This window comes from Prinia subflava, chromosome 24 (genome assembly GCF_021018805.1).
Source record: "Prinia subflava isolate CZ2003 ecotype Zambia chromosome 24, Cam_Psub_1.2, whole genome shotgun sequence".
In the NCBI taxonomy this organism is placed as follows: domain Eukaryota; kingdom Metazoa; phylum Chordata; class Aves; order Passeriformes; family Cisticolidae; genus Prinia; species Prinia subflava.
Genome location: NC_086270.1, coordinates 1,978,379 through 1,995,053, shown reverse-complemented (window position 1 = coordinate 1,995,053; position 16,675 = coordinate 1,978,379).

The window sequence follows — 16,675 nt, the reverse complement described above, 5'->3', positions numbered from 1 at the left end:
ATGGGATTTTTCCATCTGGTCCCTTCATTCCAATATAAAAAACCCCCAAAATTTTCCCAGGTCTCTCTCCAGGTTTTTTTCCTCTGGGATTTTTCCTATTCCCTTCCCACATTTATGTATTTATAAACATTTAAACATTTATTTATTATTATTATTATTTAAATCATTATTTATTATATTAATTAATCATTATTCAATATTTATTTATTGCCCAGCCTGGTACAGCTGGAGCATCCCGGGTTTATCTGAACCAAAATCCCCTAAAATATTCAATTTTCTGACGAATCAGAGCGGCGTAGAAATCTACTGGATAAAAAAAATAAAATAAAACCAGCTGAGAAATGAAATTTTTCTAATTTTTTTTTCAGCTTTCAAAAATAATCTAATGGGGAAGAAAAAAATAAATTAAAAAATCGTCAAGGCTTGGGAGAAACCGTTTGGCTTTGAGCTTCCAGGGCTGGGTTTTTATTCTCTTTTCATTGCTGTGCTGCCGGTGCCCTTCTGATGAAAATTCCATTGTAATTGTTAAAACATTCCAGGGTTTTTTTTTTTCTTTTCCTGTTGAAAGCCTGCGAGGAAAAGCTCCTGGTGCATATTCAGGGATGGCAGCTCGGCCTTTTTATGGGCTGGGGATGGAAGGGGTTGGAAATAATAGTGATAATTGAAAAAAATAAAATTAAACATTGAAAAGGGGGGGAAGAAAAGGAACAATAAAAAGGTCTCGGTTCAAAGGAGAGGCTGGAAAATCCAGGCCGTGGGGTCCAGATCCTGGAATGGAGGAAAATGATGGGAAAATTGGGATTCCCCTGCCAGGACCCCAAACCCCCCTGCCAGGACCCCAAACCCCCCTGCCAGGACCCCAAACCCATTCCAGGACCCCAAATCCCCATTCCAGGACCACAGATGTCCCTGCCAGGACCCCAAATTTCCATTCCAGGACCCCAAATCCTCCTGCCAGGACCCTAGATCTCCTGCCAGGACCCCAAATCCCCCTGCCAGGACCCCAAATCCGCATTCCAGGACCCCAAAATCCCCCTGCCAGGACCCCAAAACCCCATTCCAGGACCCAAATTCCCCTGCCAGGACCCTAAATCCTCCACTCCAGGACCCCAAATCCTCATTCCAGGACCCAAATTCCCCTGCCAGGATCCAAATCCCCCTGCCAGGACCCCAAACCCCCGCAGGGATGCCCAGGGCCGGCTGGTTGATTGACAGCTGTCACTCAAGGCCGTCATTTCCGGCAGATGAATATTCATGGAATGTTTTTCCGGTGCTGCGGGACCCTCCCGCGGCTCTCACCATTCATTATTCACAGAACGCCGAGGAAAAAAGGAAATTTCAGGGAAAAAAAAAGAAATAAATACAAATTCCAGCGGGTTTGGCCTCCGGGATCGGCTCCTCCAGGCCTGGAGTGGACCCCGGGGTCCTCCAGGTGCAGAAAGTGCTGGAAAAAACAGGAAAATGTGAATTTCTGCCTCTGGCTTCCCGCCTTTCGGGGTGCTGGGGGCAGCCGGGGACACCGGGACACGCACGGGGTGACCTGGAGCAGTCACTGCCACCACCCTGAGTGCCCACAGCCCTCAGCCCCGCGGGAATGTCCCTGGAATGTCCCTGGAATGTCCCTGGAATGTCCCAGAGCTCCAGCCGGCCCTGCCAGGATGGCACACACCAGGATGTGCCCTGGAGATGCCATTCCAGGATCTAAATCCCAATTTCCCAGCATTTTACCCCATTCTAGATCCTGAATCCCAATTTCTCAGCATTTTTCCCCATTCCAGGATCTAAATCCCAATTTCCCCTCTCTGGGCGGGTAAACTGAGGCACGGGGCGGGACCGGGCTCTGTGGGACAGCAGGGGACAGGCAGGTGACACCGGCACTGACACCCCTTCACTGTCCCCTCTCTGTCCCCTCTCTGTCCCCCTGTCCCCTCTCTGTCCCCTCCCTGTCCCCTCTCTGTCCCGCTGTCCCCTCTCTGTCCCTCTGTCCCCCCTCACTGTCCCCTCTCTGTCCCCCTGTCCCCTCTCTGTCCCCCTGTCCCCTCCCTGTCCCCCTGTCCCCTCGCTGTCCCCTCTCTGTCCCCTCGCTGTCCCCTCTCTGTCCCCTCTCTGTCCCTCTGTCCCCTCCCTGTCCCTCTGTCCCCTCTCTGTCCCCTCTCTGTCCCTCTGTCCCCTCCCTGTCCCTCTGTCCCCTCTCTGTCCCCTCTCTGTCCCTCTGTGTCCCCTCGCTGTCCCCTCGCTGTCCCCTCGCTGTCCCTCTGTCGCCTCGCTGTCCCCGCTGCCAGAGCCCGCGCCGAGCCCTTAATAAGCCGTGATTCACACCCTGCGCTTAATTAGCGATTCCGCTAACGGTTTGTAATTCAGGCACGACCCTGATCGCATCCGCGCGCCGCTTTATTTCTTCTCTGCCGCTCGCATTCTGAGCACTAATTACGCCTCTTTGGATGCTAATTGCTTCCCAGCCCTCCGCCGCTGCCTTTCCTCGGCAACATTTATTTTTCATCGTCCGTGTGTTTAAACCGAGGGGAGCCGGGAGGGAGGAGGGAACGGCGGCGCCCCGAGGCTGCTCCGGGACCGAACGTGCCGGGAAAGGTGAGCGGGGAGGAGCCGGCGTGGGAAAGGGCCGGGAGGATTCCTCCTCTTCCTCCTCTTCCTCCTCTTCCTCCTCTTCCTCCTCTTCCTCTCTCTTCTCCCTCTTCTCCCTCTTCTCCCTCTTCTCCCTCTTCTCCCTCTTCTCCCTCTTCTCCCTCTTCTCCCTCTTCTCCCTCTTCTCCCTCTTCTCCCTCTTCTCCCTCTTCTCCCTCTTCCTCTCTCTTCTCCCTCTTCTCCCTCTTCTCCCTCTTCTCCCTCTTCTCCCTCTTCTCCCTCTTCTCCCTCTTCTCCCTCTTCTCCCTCTTCTCCCTCTTCTCCCTCTTCTCCCTCTTCCTCCTCTTCCTCTCTCTTCCTCCTCTTCCTCCTCTTCCTCCTCCTCCTCCTCTTCCTCCGTGCCCCCTCAGGCCGGGGGTCCCGGGGCCGGCAGGGATTCACCAAGGCCGGGTTCCCTCGGGACATCCCAGGGTGGGTGGGAACCGCCCGTGGGAAGGGTTCAGGCCGGGATAGGGATGGAGCCCCACCCCATTTCCCACCCCCATTTCCCATTTCCCAATTTCCATTTCCCACCCCCAATTCCCAATTCTCATTTCCCACCCCCAATTCCTAGCTCCATTTCCATTTCCCATCCCCATTTCCCAATTCCCAGCCCCAATTCCCATTTCTCACCCCCAATTCCCACGCCCAATTCCCATTTCCCACCCCCAATTCCCACTCCCAATTCCCATTTCCCATCCCCAATTCCCATTTCCCACCCCCAATTCCCACGCCCAATTCCCATTTCCCAACCCCATTTCCCACCCCCATTTCCCAATTCCCGCCCCCATTTCCCATTTCCCATCCCCAATTCCCATATCCCACCCCCCATTCCCATCCCCAATCCCATTTCCCATCCCCAATTCCCAATTCCCACCCCCATTCCTTTTCCCATTTCCCAATTCCTACCCCCTTTCCTATTTCCCACCCCCAATCCCAATTCCCAATTCCCACCCCCAGTCCCAATTCCCACCCCCAATTCCCGAGTGCCAATCCCCATTCCCCATTTCTCACCCCCATTTCCCATTTCCCACCCCCATTTTCCACCCCCATTTCCCATTTCCCACCCCCAATTCCCAATCCCCATTCCCCAATTCTCACCCCCAATTCCCACCCCCAATTCCCTTCCCCATTCCCCAATTCCCACCCCCATTTCCCATTCCCGCAGCCCTCTCGGGGCAGGATCACCCCGCGCCCGGCTCAGGGCCGGCAGTGGGGACAGGGTTCATTCGCTCCTCCCGCTTCCTCCACCCCACACGGGTCTGATCAGCTTTTCCCGGGGGGAGCTGCCCTTGGCCGCCTCCTCCTCCTCCTCCTTTGCTTCCCAACATTTCCCTTTTTTCTCCCAGGATCGTTTTCCCTTTCCCTTTTTCCCGAGTTCCAGCAGCGCCTCCGTCTGTCCCTGCCGAGCTCCCCCAAACCCCTCCGGCTTTTCCAGCTCCCCGAGCTTCCAGGGATCCACCCCGGCCCTGCTCCATCCCCAGGGGATTCCCGGGATCCCCCCGCTTTTCCTGGGAATGCTCGGAGCAGGGATGAAAGGGAAAGGTCCTGGACGATCAAAGGAAGCCTCGTCTGTTTTAATGAGGCTCCTCCGAGCATTCCAGAGGGTTCGGAGAGAGGGGAAGGGGCTTTGCGGAGATCAAAGCCCTGCGTGAGGAGCTGAGGGGGCTCCGGAGAGGGGAGGAAGGAGGGGAGGGCTGGGAATAAAAAACTGGAGAGGCCGGAGGTGCCGAGGGATCCGTGTGGAGCTTCCCGATGGCTGGGAAGGAGCTGAGCATGGCAGGGACGGGACCGAGGGCGGGCAGAGCCACCAGGGAATGTCCCCGTGGCCAAATCCCGTCCCTTTCCCATCCTGCCGCTCCCAAACCCGGGAAGAGAGGGATGGACAGAGACAGGACAGATGTCCCCACGCTGGGAGGATCCCAGGAAGGGACAACCAGAAATCTTCCAGCGCATCCCACAAATCCCCAAGGTCCAGAACCAAATCCCAGCTCGGGTGGGACACCAGAGCCGGGAGCTTGGGAATGACCCCAGGCCGAGATTTCTCCTCCAGCAGGAAAGAATCCAGCAGGAATTCGGGGGAGAATCCAGAGCAAATGAAAACGCCTGGCTCCGTTATCCCTCCACGGACCCTTCAGAGATGAAATCTCCTTTTATGAAGGATTTATCAAGTTTGGTTTGAAATCGCCGAGGAAGATTCCCAGTTTGGATCAGCCTCTGGCTTGTGTGGATTAAAGTCCCGAGCTGGGAGCTGGAGGATGCTCGGGAATGTCAGAACGAGGAACAATCAGAGAAACGAGGAGAGGCGATCCCACGGCATTTCCAGGGCCAGGAATTCCCGGGTGATGCCTGGCAGGGAATCCTGGAGCCTTGGCTGCCCCTTTGGGATGCAGGAAAACTGTTGGAATGACGAAGATTCCTCGAGCTTTTGTAATTTTGGGGCTCTTTTTTTGGGATTATTTATTTTTTCCAGAGCAGGGAAATCGGGATGAATCCCAGCACTGCTGCAGGGCAGACACCTGGAGCTTCCCGGCCAGGGATTGTCGTGGAATAAAGCAATTCCCAGCCTCAGGCCTTTTCCCGGGAATGGCTCAGCTCAATCCAGCAGGGAGGGATGAGGAACAAACACCCCCAGGGAAAAGGGGGAATGCTGGAGAGGGGCTGGGAATGTGGAAAAGGGGATGCCCCACACAGGGGTGCTGCTCCCGGTGCCCAAATCTGCTGTGTCCGAGCATGGGAATATCCCAGGGGATCTCTGGGAATTCCAGGGGTTCAGTGCAGAACCTTGGGATGGTTTGGGATCTTAAACCCATCTCATTCCATGGGCAGGGACAGCTCCCACCACCCCAGGGCGCTCCAGTCCGGCCTTGGGCACTTCCAGGGATCCCAGCTTCTCTGGGAATTCCATCCCAGCCCCTCATCCAGCCAGGAATTCCTTCCCAATATCCCCAAATCTCCCCTTTTCCAGTTCAAAGCCGTTCCCTGTACCCTGTCCCTCCATCGTTTGTCCCCAATCCCTCTCCAGATCTCCTGGAGCCCCTCTGGGCTCTGAGCTCTCCCTGGATCCTTCCTTTCTCCAGGTGAGCATTCCCAGCTCTCTCTGGATCCTTCCCTTCTTCAGGTGAACATTCCCAGCTCTCCCTGGATCCTTCCCTTCTCCAGGTGAACATTCCCAGCTCTCCCTGGATCCTTCCTTTCTCCAGGTGAGCATTCCCAGCTCTCCCTGGATCCTTCCTTTCTCCAGGTGAGCATTCCCAGCTCTCCCTGGATCCTTCCTTTCTCCAGGTGAGCATTCCCAGCTCTCCCTGGATCCTTCCTTTCTCCAGGTGAGCATTCCCAGCTCTCCCTGGATCCTTCCTTTCTCCAGGTGAACATTCCCAGCTCTCCCTGGATCCTTCTCCAGGTGAGCATTCCCAGCTCTCCCTGGATCCTTCCTTTCTCCAGGTGAGCATTCCCAGCTCTCCCAGCCTGGCTCTGGATTTGCTCCAGCAATTCCACATCCTCCCCATTCCAGGGAGGAGCCAGCAGGGCCCTCGAATTCCAGGACCCCCGAATTCCAGGACCCTCAAATTCCAGGGCTGTGCCCGTCACCCCTGGAACTGCCTCCTCCTCCTTCCTCCTCCTTCCTCCTTCCTCCTCCTCCTTCCTCCTCCTTCCTCCTCCTTCCTCCTCCTCCTCCTGTCAGCGGCTGCCTGTGGATCCTGGAAAAATAAGAAATTAATCCCGATTGCTGCCGGCGAGGCACGGCGCGCTTGTAAGTGCGGCCCGTTAATTAGGGCGCTGTAATTGGATCCAGCGCTCCCTGGAAATCCAATTACCTGGGATTAGCGCCGTGCCGGGGCAGCGGCAGCGGGATCCCGTTCCTAAAACTTTATCCCGGCCCTTTTCTGGAGAGGAAAACTGGGAAAGTCTCCAGCTCCTCATTACAGCCCCAAATTCCCCCAAAATCTTTCTCCCCATCCCCTTTTTCCTGCTGAGCCTCTCCAGCTCCTCATCACAGCCCCTAAATCCTTCTCTCCATCCTTTTTTTCCTGCCAGGATGGGGAAAGCTGGGAAAGTCTCCAGCTCCTTATCACAGCCCCAAATTCCCCCAAATCCTTCTCCCCATCCCCTTTTTCCTGCTGAGCCTCTCCAGCTCCTCATCACAGCCCCCAAATCCTTCTCCCAATCCCTTCTCCCATCCCAGGAGGGCTGCCAGAGCTGCCCAGATCCATAAAGATTCAATAATATATATTTTAAAAAATATAAATATTTAACTATGCGGAACAATCATCCCCCTTTAATACCCGCTGATAAAACCTGGAGTTATTTCCCAAGGAGAACGAGGTGATTCCAGCTCCGTTTTTATGGAGTTTTGGGCTATAAAGTCGCTATCCCGGAGTCTCCTGGAAGGTGGAGAAAAGGATGGGCTGGGAGGAGGTAATTTGAGATTATTTTAGTTAAAGGCAGGTGGAAAAAGGGAAGGTTTGGGAAGGTTTGGGAAGGTTTGGGAAGGTTTGGGAAGGAAAGGAAAGGAAAGGAAAGGAAAGGAAAGGAAAGGAAAGGAAAGGAAAGGAAAGGAAAGGAAAGGAAAGGAAAGGAAAGGAAAGGAAAGGAAAGGAAAGGAAAGGAAAGGAAAGGAAAGGAAAGGAAAGGAAAGGAAAGGAAAGGAAAGGAAAGGAAAGGAATGGAATGGAATGGAATGGAATGGAATGGAATGGAATGGAATGGAATGGAATCACATCCCGCTGTGCCCACGCCTCTCCAGGGGCAGGAGGGGACGGATCCGGCCCCAGGGGGAGCAGAGGGAAGCTCAGCCCCTGTTTCCCCTGCAGGTCCTGAATTATCCCCCTGCCACAAATCCCCCTTTGAGAATCCAGACCCCCACCCGGGGGTGCTCAGAACCCTCGGCAGAGCCCGGGCAGGCTCCGGCGCCGCCGTGCCCAGCCTGCTGCTGCCCTCTGCCGCGGGGAAGCTGCTGCCAGGGAATTCCTCCTCCCGGGAAAGCCGCTCCCCCTGGGAGAGGCTCCTGCCGGCACGGAGCTGCTCGGGGCGGGCAGCGCTGCCGGAGCCCCGCGGGCTCGGCCCGGCTGCTGTGGGAACGCTGCGAGGGCTCTGCACCCCAAAAAAGATCCCTGGATCCCGGGACAGGGATGGGCTGGGATCCAGGGTCCAGGATGCTCTGGATCCCAGGACAAGGATGGGCTGGGATCCTGGGACAAGGATGGGCTGGGATCCCGGGACAGGGATGGGCTGGGATCCAGGGTCAGGGATGCTCCAGAGCTCAGGACAAGGATACTCTGGAATTCGGGGTCAGGGACACTCTGGATCCCGGGACAGGGATGTTCTGGGCTCCATGGACAAGGATGTTCTTGAGCCCAGGACAGGGATATCCTGCACTGTGGGGTCAGGATGCTCTGGAGCCCTGGACAAGGATGGTCTGGGATCCAGGGTCAGAAATGCTCTGGATCCCAAGGAAAGGGTACCCAGGATCCCAGGACAAGGCTGCTCTGGGATCTGTGCTTTGGATGCTCTGGGATCCAGGGTGAGAAATGCTCTGGATCCTGGGACAAGGCTGCTCTGGATCCCAGGGTCAGGGATGCTCCAGACCTTGAGACAAAGATGCTCTGGGACCCAGGGTGAGAAATGATCTGGATCCCAAGGAAAGGATACCCTGGATCCCAGGACAAGGCTGCTCTGGGATCTGTGTTTTGGATGCTCTGGATCCCAAGGAAAGGATTCTCTCGGATCCATGCTCAGGATGTTCTGGATCCCAAGGAAAGGATTCTCTCGGATCCACGCTCTGGATGCTCTGGGATCATGGTCAGGCTGGATCCCAGGACAAGGCTGCTCTGGAATCCGTGTTTTGGATTCTCTGGAATCCGTGTTTTGGATGCCCTGGATCCCAGGACAAGGCTGCCCTGGAGCTGTGCCCAGGGCCAGGAGGGGAGAACGTCCCCGGAGTCTCCCGGTGCCAGGGGGGGCACAGCGAGGGCTCCAGGGCTGGGGAGAGCCCAGAAAAGAGCCCAAAGCCCCCGGGGTTTGCAAACTCCATCCCTGGGAAGGGGCCGAGCTCATCCCGTGAGGAAAAGGCCGCCGGTCCCCGCGGCAGGGACGGGCTCCTGTCACATCCCGCCGCTCTCAATCCCATCCGGCACCCGCTGTGCCCATCCCCGCCTGCCTCTCCAGGCCCTATTAACATAATTAATTAAGCCAGGGGCCCGTGGATGATCTAATTATAAACGAGCCGAGATTTGATTTCGCTTTTAATTAATTTGTGTTATTTACACGCAGAGGCAGTCACGGGAAGTGTCTGCTCGGCAGAGGGCGCGTCCCGAGGGACAGGAGGTGACACTTTGGGGACACTTTGGGGACACTTTGGGGACACCGGGACAAGGCAGGGACACGAGGGGCGCGTGGGAAGGGGGGCACGGCCGCTTTGGGGTCCAGGCTGGTGCCTCGTGCTGCAGGGGGACACGGAGGGACCGCCACCAAGTGCCACCACCCCGCGGGGATGTGAGGTCCCCAAGGGGGGTGAGGGTGCCCTGGGGACCCCCAGGGGACGCGTGGGGACCCCAAAAGGGTCCCGGCTGCCAGACCTCACTAGAGGGCAGCAAAATGCTGCGGCTCCCAGGGCTGGTGGCGCGGGGCCACCCCTTGGGGACAGTCAGGACCCGGTGGTGGCTCTGCCCCGAGCTCCTGCAGGTGCAGATCCCTGTGAGATTTATCCACAGAGCAGGAATGGGAGCGCTCATCCCTGGAAAATTCCCCCCAGAATCCCTGGATCTGCACTGCTGGATCTGTTCGGGATTAGGGATAATCTGTTTATAGCGAGCCCCGGGGCGGGGCTGCTGCTCGTGCCTGGGAATGGGGTTGGGAATAAACCCGGGATCACCTGGAATAGAACAGAGAAACAGGGATTACCTAGAATAAACCAGGGATCACCCGGAATAAACCAGGGGTCACCTGGAATAAAACAAACTGGGTTCACCTGGAATAGAACAGAGAAACAAGGATCACCTGGAATGAAACAGGGATCACCTGGAATGAAACAGGGATCACCTGGAATGAAACAGGGATCACCTGGAATAAACCAAGGACCACCTGGAATAAACCAAGGACCACCTGGAATAAACCAAGGACCACCTGGAATAAAACAAACTGGGATCAACTGAATAAAACAATTTTCACCTGAAATAAAATGGGGATCACCTGGAATAATCCCCAATGCGGCACATGGTGGCCTCCAAAGTGCCAGGGTGGCACAGGGACAGCCAGGGGGTGGCACAGGGACAGCCAGGGGGTGGCACAGGGACAGCCAGGGGTGGCACAGGACAGCCAGGGGGTGGCACAGGGACAGCCACAGCCCTGCCCCTCATAGGGGTTGGGATCCTTTTCCTGGGGGTCCCTGCCCGTGGATTGGCACGGATCCCATCCAGGCAAGGTGGGTGCCCTGCAGGGACATTCCCGAGTGTCCCCTTCCCTGGTCTCCCCTTCCCTGGTGCCACCTTCCCGAGTGTCCCCTTCCCGGTGTCCCCTTCCCGAGTGTCCCCTTCCCTGGTGTCACCTTCCCGGGTGTCCCCTTCCCTGGTGTCACCTTTCCGGGTGTCCCCCTCTCCCGAGGCTGCCCGGGTCCAGCAGCTGCCGGATTTTCCCTGGGAATAATCCCGCGGAGATTTCCCTAATCCCTGAGTGACTCATCTGCCTGCCTGGACGCTCTGCCCTAATTCCCACCGCCTCTGCCCTCTCCCTGCACGGTTCCCATTTTCCAGCAGGAAATTCCAGAATTTTTCTGCTTCTCCAGACCTGGGATCGCTCCCTGACTCCCTTTATTACCACCCCAAAATCCCAAATTTTCAGCAGAAAGTTCCAGAATTTTCCTGCTTCCTCGGACCTGGAGGTGCTCCCTCCCTTCTGTTATTACTCCCCAAAAACCACCCAAAAAATCCCCATTTTCCAGCAGAACATTCCTGGCTATTCCTGCTTCTCCAGACCTGGGGACACTCCCATTATTACCTCTTTAAAAAATCCCAGTTTATCAGCAGAAAATTCCAGAATTTTCCTGCTTTCCTAGATCCGGGAGCACTCCCTGCCTCCCTTTATTACCTCCCAAAAACCTCCCCAAAAATCCCAATTTTCCAGCAGAACATCCCAGAGTTTTCCTAGATCTGGGAACACTCCCTGTTTCCCATTACGGCCTCCCCAAAATTCCAATTTTCCAGCAGAAAACTCCAGGAATTAAGTTATTTCCGAGGCAGGAGCTGGAGGATTTCCCTGGAGCTGAACCCCTCATAAAGATTAAAGCAAAACAAAGCAAAACGTGGCCAAACTCCCGGGAGAAGCTCCCGGAGCCAAGAAATCCAAAAATCCAAGGAGAAATGGATGTCCACGGGCAGGACAGGGAACCAGCAGGGCAGGAAAACAGCGGGGAAATATCCTCAGTTTTTCCAGTTTTGGGAAAAGCTTTCTCAGGGATGGAAAATCCGGGTCTGGCCAGGGATTTTTTTTCTCCTGGATTTTTTTGGGAATAATTGGAGGTTGAACTCCTGATGGATCAATCCATCCACGTTAAAGCCATAAAACCCAACCCAAGGGTTTGAATTTAAGGATTTTGGGGATTTGTTTTTCCAACAAAAACTGGCTGGGATGAATCCTGGTGTATCCCAGGCCCTGCCTCTTCCCCAAATCCCATTTCCCACGGAGCGTTCCCAACCTCAGCCCTTCCCTGGCAAATCCAGGTCACCATCTGCTCTGCCTCCAGCCCTGCAGGAGATCCAAGAGCTGCTCCCAGATTCCCTCTGCAGCCCTGATCATCCACAAGGACGCCAGGCAGGGCTGTGGAATAACCGGGAACATCCAGGAGATTCCCAAATTCCAATTCTTGGAGTTCTCCCTGCTCTGATTCCCGGATTTTTTTCCATCCTGCAGCCCGCAGTGAAAGGGACACGGAGCAGGCACAGAGGAGACCCCCAGCCCTCCCAAGCTCTGCAATTCCAGCCTCTGGAGGGAATTTTCCAGGAATTTTCCCACCTTTTGACACAGAGGAAAAGAAAAAACCCAACCAAGAGCCAGGGAAAAGCTGCTCCCCCTCTCAGGGAGCATCCCGGGCTGGGGCAGCTCCAGGCTGGCTCCTTTCCCATCTCCTGCTGCTCCCTGACAGCCATTCCCGGGAAAAAAACCCCATTTTTGGATATTTCACCTGCTGGACAGGGCAGGCCTGGCCCTCCCTGGGTGGCTCCTTCCTTGTCCCCATTCCCAGCAGGGCCCTGGATCCCCCTCCCAGCAGATCCCAGCGGATCCCAGCGGATCCCAGCAGATCCCAGCCCCTCCTGGATCCCTGCCCCGCCTCTGGCTCACGGGAGGAGGTTTTGGAGCGCTGGGGTTGATCCCAAATCCCCTCCCGGGAGTGGGGAGAGGTGAAGGGACACAAATCCCGAGGGCAGCGGGGCTCAGGGGTGGAGGAAGCACAGGAGCCTCTTCCTCCCTGGATGGAGCAGGAGCCGGGATGGGCCCTGCTGTCCTGAGAGGGAGAGAATTCCTTCAGCTGGAGTTATTTATTCCTGCTGGAATCCCTTTAATTCAGCTGGAATAAAGAATTCCAGCTGGAACCCCTTTAATTCAGCTGGAACCCCTTTATTCCAGCTGGAACCCCTTTATTCCAGCTGGAACCCCTTTATTCCAGCTGGATTTCTTTATTCCAGCCTGGAACCACTCTATGTCAGCTGTCAGCCTTTATTCCAGCTGGAATTATTTATTCGTGCTGGAACCCCTTTAATTCAGCTTTTATTCCAGCTGGAACCCCTTAATATCATCTGTAACCCCATTATTCCAGCTGAAATCCTTTCTGGAAAACCCTTATTCCAGATGTAATCCTTTTATTTCCTGCTGGAACCCCATTTTTCCACCTGTAACCCCATTATTCCATCTGGAACCCCTTTATTCCAGCTGAAATCCTTCCTAGAACACCCTCATTCTAGACGGAATTCTTTTATTTCCACCTGTAACCCCTTTAATTCCACCTGTAACCCAAATATTCCACTTGTAACCCCATTATTCCATCTGGAATTCCATTATTCCTGCTTTTCCAGGAATATTTCCAGCTGAAATCCTTCCTGGCACACCCTCATTCCAGTTGGAATCCTTTTATTTCCTGCTGGAACCCCAATATTCCACCTGTAACCCAAATATTCCACCTGTAACCCCAAATATCCCACCTGTAACCCAAATATTCCACCTGTAACCCCTTTATTCCATCTGTAACCCCTTTAATTTCACCTGTAACCCCGATATCCCACCCATAACCCTTCATTCCCGCAGGAATCCTTTATCCCAGCTGGAGCCCCGGGTGTCCCCAAGGCAGGAGCAGCTGTCCCCTCCCTCCCTGTCCTCCAGGGTGACACTTCCCATCCATCCCCGCATCCCGCCGGTTGCTGTGGCAACGCTTTGGGAAGAAGGGAGCTTCGTTATCAGTTTCTCTACAGAATAAAAAAAAAAAAAAAAAAAAAGAAGAAACACCCCAAAAACAACCTCGGGTGAAATTTTGTTTTGTCCCCGCTGCCGTGGAATGTCACGGATTTGTCCCTGACCCTTCTGTGCTTGGGGATGATCCAGGGCTTCTTCCCAAAGTGAATTTTGCAGTGAGAGAATCCCCGGAATCAGCTCAGCCCAGCCTCTGAATAAAGCACAGACAGCAGCAGCCTGGATTAAAAAATAAATTTTAAATAAAAAGCTCCTCTGGGCAATTCCCGAGCCTCAAGGGAGGCGTGAATTGTTAATTAAGCAGCAATCAGCTGCTTCCAAGGGGAATAAAACCCTTCCCTGAGGAGCGGGGATGCCCTGGGATCAATCCTGCACAGCCCCAGGACACCCAGGACGAATCCCAGGGATGCAGAGCAGCAGGTTCGGGAGTCAGAACGGGAGAAAACCGGGAAGGAAACGCCAAACAAATCACAGATTCCCATTTTTTTTTCTTTTTTCTCCCAGATTTTTGGTGGTGCTGCCAAGGCCCCTTCCCACTCATGCCAATCCCTCGCAGCAGAGCCAGCTGGGCAGCAGCTCCTCACCCCAAAAATCCCGACAAAAATGACTTTGTAACCCCTCTGTGTCAGAGCTGATGCTGTTCTCTTAACCCTGCCACGGCTCCCTGGCAGGCAGGGCTGGAGATTTCCCCTCCCTGTGGAGCAGGGCGGCCTTCCCTGATCCCAGCAGCAGCGCCCCTTCCTCAGGAGCAGCTGAGAGCCCGGGACTGCTGCCCTCGGCTCCCCCTCTCTGTAAAAGAGCAGAGGAATCCACTCCCATCGCAGGCCTTGGGGCGCCGGGGGTGATTGATACGGGAGATAAAGGAGGGACTGTCCCTCCTCCTCCTCCTCCTCCTCCTCCTCCCTCCTCCTCCTTCCTCCTTCCTCCTCCTCCTCCTCCTGCTCGAGGCTCTTTGTGCCTGCAGCTCCCTGAGCTGGGCAGCCTCTGACCTTGAGCACCTGCATTAATGATGGAGAAGGGAGGGAGCAGAGATGGAGCAGGGATGGAGTAAGGAAGGAGCAGGGAGGGAGCAGAGATGGAGCAGGGATGTCACACAGGGATGTCACACACAGGGATGGAGCAGGGATGTCACACAGGATGGAGCAGGAATGTCACACAGGGTGGCACAGGGATGTCACACAGGGATGTCACACACAGGGATGTCACACAGGGATGTCACACAGGATGGCACAGGGATGTCACACAGGGATGTCACACACAGGACAGAGCAGAGATGGAGCAGGGACAGAGCAGGGATGTCACACAGGATGGAGCAGGGATGTCACACACAGGGTGGAGCAGGGATGTCACACAGGGATGTCACACACAGGACAGAGCAGAGATGGAGCAGGGATGGAGCAGCAATGTCACACACAGGGATGGAGGAGGGATGTCACACACAGGGATGTCACACACAGGGATGTCACACACAGGGATGTCACACAGGGATGTCACACACACACTCAGCTGTTCCCTGGCCTTTCCCCGTCTCCTGGCCCTGCACGATGCCAGCTCTGTCCTCTGCTCCAGGCAGCAGCAGCAGCCCGGCTGTGCCTTTGTCCCCCCGCAAGATAAGCCTGGAGGAAAATGTCACCGGCTGCTCTGACCGCAGACACCCAGCAGCTCCAAACGGGCGGAAAAATCGCGACATCCATCCCCGAGGAGCCCTGCAGCCCCCAGCCCTGCCTGGCTGCTGAGCCGGCTGGGAAGGACCAGCCCAGACCCACAAGGGAGCAGCTCCAAGGGCAGAATTCCCAGCGGCTGGAGCAGCGTTCCCGGGGGTGACAGGGGACAGCAGCGCTGGGACTTCGCTCCCGGAGGAATTTCCCGCGCTGGGAGAAGGCTCAGGCTCAGCTGTCACCCAGCTGCCGGGCGGGGGAGGGTGACAAGTGACAAAGAGCGGCCCAGAGGAGCCTCCCGGCCCTGCTGTCCCCAGCAGGATTCACTCCGAAGCCGTTCAATTCCACTGCCCCGCTTGGATTCCTCACGGGGATAAATGGAAATCTCGGGTTGGGAGGCGAAATCCTTTGGAAATCTTTCAGCAGGGAGAAGCGGCCGAGAAATCCGAGAAATCCACCCTGCAGGCACGGAGGGGACACCGGGGACATCCCCTGGGACATCACCCGGGGCCAGGGGACAGCCACAGCCCGCGGTGTCACACCTGGGGCCAGGACATCGGGAACGGGTGGAAATCTCAGCTCCCAAGGAAGGCTCAGGATGTGCCAGCCCTGGGAGCAGATTCCCCTCTCTCCACAGCGCCAGCACATCCCAAATTCCCAGATTCCCCCTTTCTACAGGTATTTCAATTTCTGGGAGCAGATTCCCTCCTTCCACAGAGGCTGCTAATCCCAAATTCCCAGATTCCCTCTCTCCAGAGGATGTCCCATATCCTGGGAGCAGATTCCCCTCTCTCCACAGGTATTTCATTTTCTGGGACCAGTTTCCCTCCCTCCACAGAGGCTGCATATCCCAAATTTCCAGATTCCCTTTCTCCAGAGGGTGTTCCACATCCTGGGAACAGATTCCCCCTTTCCACAGGTATTTCAATTTTTGGGAGCAGATTTCCTCCTTCCACAGAGGCCTCACATCCCAAATTCTCAGATTCCTTCTCTCCACTCGTATTTCAATTTCTGGGACCAGTTTCCCCCTTTCCACAGGAATTTCAATTTCTGGGAGCAGATTCCCTCTCTCCACAGAACCAGCACATCCCAAATTCCCAGATTCCCTCCCTCCACAGGTATTTCACTTTCTGGGACCAGATTCTCTCCTTCCACAGAAGCTGCATATCCCAAATTCCCAGATTTCCTCTCTCTAGAGGGTGTTCCACATCCTGGGAACAGATTCCCCCTTTCCACAGGTATTTCACTTTCTGGGACCAGTTTCCCCCTTTCCACAGGAATTTCAATTTCTGGGACCAGTTTCCCCCTTTCTACAGGTATTTCAATTTTTGGGAGCAGATTCCCTCCTCTCACAGAGGCCTCACATCCCAAATTCCCAGATTCCTTCTCTCCACAAGTATTTCAATTTTTGGGAGCTGATTCCCTCTCTCCACAGCACCAGCACATCCCAAATTCCCAGATTCCCTCTCTCCAAAGGGTGTTTCCCATCTTGGGAGGATGATGAGGGAATTGGCCAGGCTGGAATTGTTTCCCCTCCAATTCAGCCTGGAATTCTCTGAAGTGATTCCTGCAGCTCCAAACCCTCAATTGCTCCAAAACCCAGCATTTTAAGTGATATAAATTCATATATAAATGAATAAATATAGGTTTTATCAAAAATAAAGGTGTTATCTCCAATTCCAGCAGCAACTGCTGCCTGGATTTTGGTGGGGAAAAAAAAAATGATCCAGAGGAAAAAAAAAGTGACTCCTATCACACAGGAAAATCTCAGCTCCAATTAAGGGCCTCCTAATTTTTCTCCTAATTAATTAGCAGGACATTTCACTTTTAGGCATGGTAATACAAAAAAAACCCAAAAAAACAAAAAAACAAAAAAACAAAAAAACCAAAAAAAAAAACCCCCCAAAAAAAAACCCAAAAAAAAAAACCACCCACAA